Genomic DNA, 7,470 nt, shown 5'->3' with positions numbered 1-7,470 from the left:
CAGTTCCTAAAGTAAAAAAAAAAACATTTTTTTTCCAATCCATTAAGTTTGCACCAAATGAGTCATCATGAACCGTGTCTGTCTTCAGTGGAAACAAACAAAAGAAAGATTTTCTTCAATCTAAGATTTCTGCTGTAGTTGTAGATCCATTTAACACAGACACCTTGGCGTGTTTTATGTAAATACTTCACTTAAACACTGCTGCTTTAAAGGGCCTCCGCACTCGTAAACCTTGACAGACCCCCGGGCCTCGCCGCCGCCTGTAAAACACCGGCTGTTTTATGGATGCATACCTCCACCAGTAAACGCTTTTCTCTGACCTTCTGGGAGAGAACAAAGAGCACAGAAGGACCAGATTATATAGTCGCAGAAGGGAAAAAATCATTGTTTTCATGCAGCCACGTTCTTAGTGGCATGTAAAAATGTTGAATAAAACTAATCTATACTGTGTTGAATGTAAGGCCATGTTCACAAGTCAACGTCCAGAGGACAACACCAGGTCAAAGACTGAAGGCCTTAAATAAATACAATGTAAAACACCTAATATAACATGTCAGACATCATTGGACCACCTTAATATCCTGAAACAGCCATTAACCATTAGGCTCACTGATGAGGTGTGGAGGCAGAGATAGCTTCAGATAATTGCTGCCCTCTGATAAGGTCAGTGACACAGTGCCTTCAATAAGTGTTTGCCCCCTTACAAATTATTTTCTTTTTTTTGCTGTTTTCTCACACCTAAATACTTCAATTAATCAAACAACTTCTAATATAGGCCCAAGACAGCCAGACTAAACACAAACAATAGATCTTAAGTTAGTAATTAATTTCTTAAAGCTATGAGATATAAATATGATTGACTGTTTTGTTGAATTGGAAATTAACTATTATGAATCTCTGTTCAGTTTCACTACCTACAGCCAGGCCTGATTGTAGCAAAACCTGTCAGTTAAGCTGTCTGAAAACACAAAATAAAACACTTAAGGTTGTTTTCACACCAGATGGTCCGGCAGACTCGGTTCAATTGGGGACCAAAATTGCAACATTTGTTACATTTTTTTCTGGTGCATTTTCTCTTTCACACTGCACTGAGTCAACCTGTTCCCCTCCCCGCCTGTGGTGGCGCTGCACCAAGAACCACCGACGGAAACAACACAAAAACCTCTGACGAAGACATAAGCTCAACTTCTTTTTTTTTTATTTAATTAATTTAAATAAAAATGGAGTAGTGTCAGATTTTAGTGGTTGTAGGATTCTCAATTACCTTTAATAAAGAACCATGAGCCATTTCTCCCGCTAGAGCTAGGCTAGCATGTTTGCTGTGGTTGTATTTACCCAGAATGCCCTGCACTGTAGTCCAAATCAAGACTTAAATTTGTAGGCGGGCCAGAGTTCATTTTCTGGTCTACATCAGGTTCGATTGCACATTCACATCTTGGGAAACGAATCAAAATTTCAAGACAAATGCACTACAGTGTGATTAAAATGGACTAAACATGGCTGGTGTGAATGTACCCGTTAACATGATTTAAAGCTCCAAAAGTCAATTTTGCATAACATCCTCCATTTAAACTAAAAACCAGCGTTTGAATGTCAATGTAACCGTACATTTTAATGCGTCATCTCCCAGCAGGAAGTGCTGTCCTGAGGCTTCCTGTTGCCGCCCCCTGCTTGGACCTGTTTTGAATGCAGACAGACATCATGCTGTCCTCTCACTGCCGCTGTCATTGTGGAGCCAAAGTTCTTTTAATCACAGCGTTGCCCCAACCCACCATGATTTAGTATCTCTCCTCATCCATAGGCATCCTCTGCAGCCAATTCAATTGCATTAAAGAGATAAATAACCAGGGCAATAAAAGTGCTGCTTGTGGGTCGAATGGACCCGGGAATGCTCATCGTCCATTTGGTGCAGTAAGCTTGGGTTGGGAGGAGGGGCGGGGGTTTAGGGGGCTTTTAGTGAAAGGTTTTTTAGGGGTGATATTGTGATTGGTGGTGGAGGTGATGCCATGTCATCCATCTTCGGGAGCCACTTCATTTGGCTAATGGAAGAGCTGGACCGTTCCTACTCGTTGCTCTACCTGAGTGTGTGTGCATGTGTGTGTGTGTTTGTCCTTCCACTGATGGCAGCTTCCAAGGCTAAAGTGGTTATGAAGACGAAAGTAATTTTATTAGCCAGGCACGTAGCGAATCACTGAGTACTGGCATGAATGTGTGACTGTGTGTCTGCATGAACGTAAAGCGTGTGTGTGTGTGTGTGTGTGTGTGTGTGTGTGAGATGGTTTTTCAAAGTGCAGTAATGACCCTGTTCTCCATGATGGGAGACAGTACAGTACCACACTTTGTTCCTTTGATGGTTAAACTGCAGTTAAGCTCCTCCATTGACTTGCAGAGATGTGAAGCAGAAGATCTTCACTGCGCTCTGCGTTAATGTCAGGTGAAGACTTTGATTTGTCTCAGAGTTAAAAAAAGACGTCACTTCAAATGATTTTTTTTTCTGCTGACATGTGAAGGGGACAAATGGAATCACTGTTTGAATTTACAACCCTGTCTGACCGCTTTCTCTTTCTGTCACACCTTCTCTTTCATTCTCATTTTTATCTCTTTTTCTGTCAGTTTTTCCTCCTCAAACTCAGACAAATGTCACTCTGAACATGTTCTGGTTTTATGAGGGTCCCCTCGTTTTATTGCTCCTCACATTTCCCAGTAAGTTTTATCCATAAATGTATATTTCCAAAGGTCAAATTGAAATTGTCTTTAACTCGTCTTATTATGAAAGTTCAGTGTATAGATTTCAACTTTTCATTTGTTGATGGGGCTCAACATGCACCCATTTGGATTTAATGCATAGGCAATTCTAATATTATTTTGTTTCTTTTGTCTTATGATTTTTGTGACGGTACTGTCGGCTTTAAAATCCATCCATAGATGACGACACTGCTACTCCGGTAAACAGTTCACTCCTGTGTGACTGTTTCATTTAATTAGTAGAACAAAAAATATAAATCTAATTTCAGCTGAAAAACATAACTGAAACCAAAACCTGCTGTGTGAATGTAAGGTTTTTCCATCTATCCGTCCATCACCCTAACCCAAGTGCATGTTAATTTCTAAAGACTCAAACCAAATTTTTGATCAGTTTTATAGTGGCTGTTTTTTAATTTAAAACCAAAGTACATCCTAAAAGTTGATTTTGTTCCATTCAAAGGAAAGTGGGAGAGAAAAAACTGGATTAATTTCTTGTTTGTTTGTTTTTTTTGTCCCTCAACTTCCAAATGTTTGTAGCAGCAAATTATATACTAATATTTTTCCTTCCTTGTTGTAGAACAATTTAAATAGTTTTATTAAAATTGTAGCACAGGAATTCTTGGCATGCACAATTTTTGTAGTGGAAAAAATACACCTGCATGTTTTTATGGGTGCGTTCACACTGCAGCCTGAAGTGATCCAATTCCGATTTTTTTTTATTTATTGATTTTTTTTAAAAAAAAATTTTGACGTAATGCGACCTGCATCCGATCTTTTCATGGCAGTGCTGTTCACACTGCCATGAATCCTGGATTCGAAAAAGAATCCAGGATTCTTTTTCGAATGTGACCCATATCCGATACGTATCCGATTCGCATTCATCCGAACTGAACATCACTGATTCTCAACAAATCTCACTCTTCTGTGTCCTGATACGCGCAAGCGGGAAGAAAAACAACAACCATGGCGGACTATAATGAGGATTAAGTTGTTAATATGCTGCTCCGGCCGGACAACAACTTCTAATATGTAAGCTAAGCTCCACCGTTAGCCTCCATGTTTACTTCCGCAAACACTGAGCAATTCTTCTTCTTTCTATGGCGGTTGGCAGAACACTGAGAACGCTGACGCTATTGCGCCCTCTAGTGTGCATGCGGGACACTTTCAGGTCGTTTGCCCGTTCAGACTGCAGAACGCATACAGGTCGCATTTACTGTTCTAGATTTAATTTGTGAATGTGCTATTTGTGGATTAAATTCTGTACTATAGAGGAAGAGAAAACCTAAGATGTGCTGTACTGTTTAGTTAGAAACATGTGTTTCTCTAGGAAAGTACATTTTAAATAGCAATAACTAGGTTAAGCATATGCAGAGTGCTCCCACAGAGGGATGTAAATGAGGGGAAATGTTGTTATCCTTTGCAAGGCTCTGCTATCTACCACATATGGACACCTGCACCGAGAACAAAAATAATCGGAAAGCAGATTATCATTGCAAATTATTGGAGTAAGTTTCTGTTGCTGATATTAACCAGCTACTAAGTAGCTCATCCAGGATTGTGCATTTGTATGTTATACTGTCATAAAAATGTTGCTTCAGTTCTTTGTAGGTAGATGTGATATGTGACACATAAAAGACATCGCTCTCCTGTCTCCTGCAACAGATTTGTTTTTTTATGCAATAAGAGACAACATCATTAAAGGTTTTTGCTGTCAGGGATTTTATTGTTTTGATGTTTCCTTTGGGCTACAAGTGACAGGCTGGGATTTGAAAAGAAATGACTGTGACAATTTTATCTTTATGGTTTCAGGAAACTTTAGTAGACAGTGAATTATGAAAGTATTCACATCCTTTCAACTCTTTCACATCTTTGCCTTGTTGCCACCACAAACTCCAATGTATGTTACTAGGATTTTATGTAACAGAAAGTCATGAAATATTGTGGCGTGGAAAGAACATTACAAAGTATTGATTCATGGGGCTTGACTAGAAATAAACTGAGCTTTTCAACATTTGATTCCTAAAAAAAGTGCAGTCCCCCAGAATCATCACTTCTAGAGTCATTTTCCTCTTCAATTACAGCTGCCAGTTTTTTTGGACATTATGTCTCCAAAGGTTTTGGGCATCGAGAAATTAAAAGTTGTGCAAATTTAAGTTCTTTGTAAAAGAGCTAGAAAAACTTATTTATTGGTGAATAGACTTTAAAATACTGATGTTAGTTTATAAATCACTGAACAGCTTCATGCCACAATACATAAAATGTCTGCTGATGTATCAACCTTTTCTCTCAGGTCTTCTGGTTCTGGTCTGCTCTGAATCCCCAGAACCAGAACCAAACACGTAGAAGCAGCATTCTGCTTCTACGCACCATAAATCTGGAATAAACTCCCAGAAAACTGCAAAACGGCCGAAACACAGAGTGCCTTTAAATCTAGACTAAAAACCTATCGGTTTACAGTTTCCTTTGATTAGAACAGTGACCAACATATTTGACATGTATGGATGATTTTGATGATGACATTTGACAAAATGTAATGTTTAGAGCTTGTTTCAAAATTGGTGACTATGATTTCTTTTATCATGTAAGGCACCTCGAACTGCCTTGTTGCTGAAATGTTGCATACAAATAAACTTGAACTTTTAGTATGTTATTGTAAGACAATAAAATGTTTTTGAAAATACACTTAATAAAACCAGACACTGCAGGGCTTTGGAGTCACTGACAGGCAGGCGCTGAATTGTTTATTTACATTTAACAGCCTAAAGAAAAATCCCCATATTAACCTGCACTCATTATGCGTCCAGGGCTTTGTTTTCACACACTTACTGTCTCTTGTCAGGAGCGACTTTGCATTTTGAGGCGCAGCGCTTGCCGGGCGTGTACGCAGTGCGCACAGCTCACTGCGGTGGCCTTTAACGCCTGTCCTCGGTGCAGATCGATTTTGTGCCTAGCCAGCAGCCCGCTACTAACCTTGAGGTAAGCTGGCGTAATGAGATCGCATCTGACGGCATTGACTCACACCTGACAGCACTGACACTCTGCTCGTGGCGAAGGAGTGACACAGATGGGCAGAGATGGAAAAGCTGGATCCTCTGCGGCACACAGCACTGTGGAAAGCTTTGATTTGTTTCCTTTTAGTTTAATTGTGACGTAAACATTTTGGCCATACATATAAATAACCATAGAGTTGTCATCCATCTGAACATGGATTAGTACTTTGATTTTACAGGTAAATGCCATGTCTGTGGCATACATAATGCTGCTGGTTCAGAAATAAATTCATTAAACACACACGTTGATAAGATGAGGCTTGATCATCTGACTGCTGGTAATTGAAACAATAATGGGCATAGTAACAGCTTGGAAAATAGCATTGATCCATCATCTAAGATGGCTCCTCTTTGTACAATAAAAGCATGATTCAATCGTGAAGCGGATATTGCTCCGAGTCATGCTGAGGTCTTGTTGGCTAATTGAAAAATAAATTACAGAAATGAGGGTTTTGTGCTGTGAACAGGAGTGAATCTCTCACCTCGGATCCCTCCAGAGCTCTGTATCTCTAAAGAAAGATTAGCCGAAGACATGGCATGATTTTTGTCGGAAGTGTGGAATTGGAATCCAATTGCAGTCTACCTACATACAGATGTAGCCTAGTAAGCCAGTGGGACTGAGATCGATAGGAATCTAACGGCTTTAACTCCTGTGCAGCTCAGAGACATCCCTAGCAGGTCTTGTTTTGATTTCCACGATGTCCACAGATTCTTACTCTTTCTGCTGCTGCTGACTCTCACTGACCTTGATGTATTTCTGCTTTGCTAACGTCCAGCCTCTGCTGGTCCTGTGCTGCAGCTAGCCTATAGACAGAGACCTGCTGCGCTGGATGAACGTGTAGAAAATGAGATCAGTGACCTACAGCAAAGGTTAGACTTCAGTAAGCCAGAGCAGTTAGACGTTGGCGGGTGGAGAGGTTGTGGGTTTAATAAACGGCTGCTGGACGTAAGCCTGTTGTTTTAGCTCTGTCCTAGCAGTCTGGCATGTTGATGTTTGTGCATGTGTGTGCTTGATGCTACTGAGGCTCACAGGGCGGTAGCTGGGCGAGGCTGAAATGTTGTTATTGATTACACACAAAGGTTGTGATGGAAAAGCAACAAACTGGGAATGGATCCTGTGCCAGGTGTGCACATGTGTGTGTTTGAGCATGTGAGACCCAGCTGTGCTGTCTGTCTGCATCTTACTAATCCACTAGAGGAACAAAAGGATGCAGGGCAAGAGGACAAAACAAAACGTTACGTTTTGATGTGGTAAACTTCTATTTTAAACTAGAAGGCTGTGGCCCCGTGGTGAACATTTTAAGCCGTCTTCAGTGTTCATTTGGGATGGAGGTCACAATTAGAACATTTCTGGCAATTTGTGTTTCTGCCTTCAAAGAGAAACTCCCATTAAAACTGTAGTTGATTATGCAAACCCATTCAGCAGACACAGGTGAGTGAAAGTACAGCTGGGGGATTTCAGCCAACAAGAGCAACAAGTGCAGCTGTAGTTTGCATGTTGGAACTAAATGCTGGAGCAATTAACAAGACAACCCTGCCTCCTTAAAGCTCATGGAGAGTCAGCTGAAGGTCTTGGTCTACCAACACTGAGGGTCTTCTCATACTCTATGTCAGGGGTGTCAAACTCAGTTTCACCGAGGGCCACTTCAGCATATTGGCCCCCCTCAACGGGCCA

The sequence above is a fragment of the Poecilia formosa genome, unplaced genomic scaffold, assembly GCF_000485575.1.
Source record: "Poecilia formosa unplaced genomic scaffold, Poecilia_formosa-5.1.2 Scaffold123, whole genome shotgun sequence".
NCBI lineage: Eukaryota > Metazoa > Chordata > Actinopteri > Cyprinodontiformes > Poeciliidae > Poecilia > Poecilia formosa.
The sequence above is the reverse complement of the archived record's forward strand: the minus strand, read 5'-3'. Positions refer to the sequence as shown.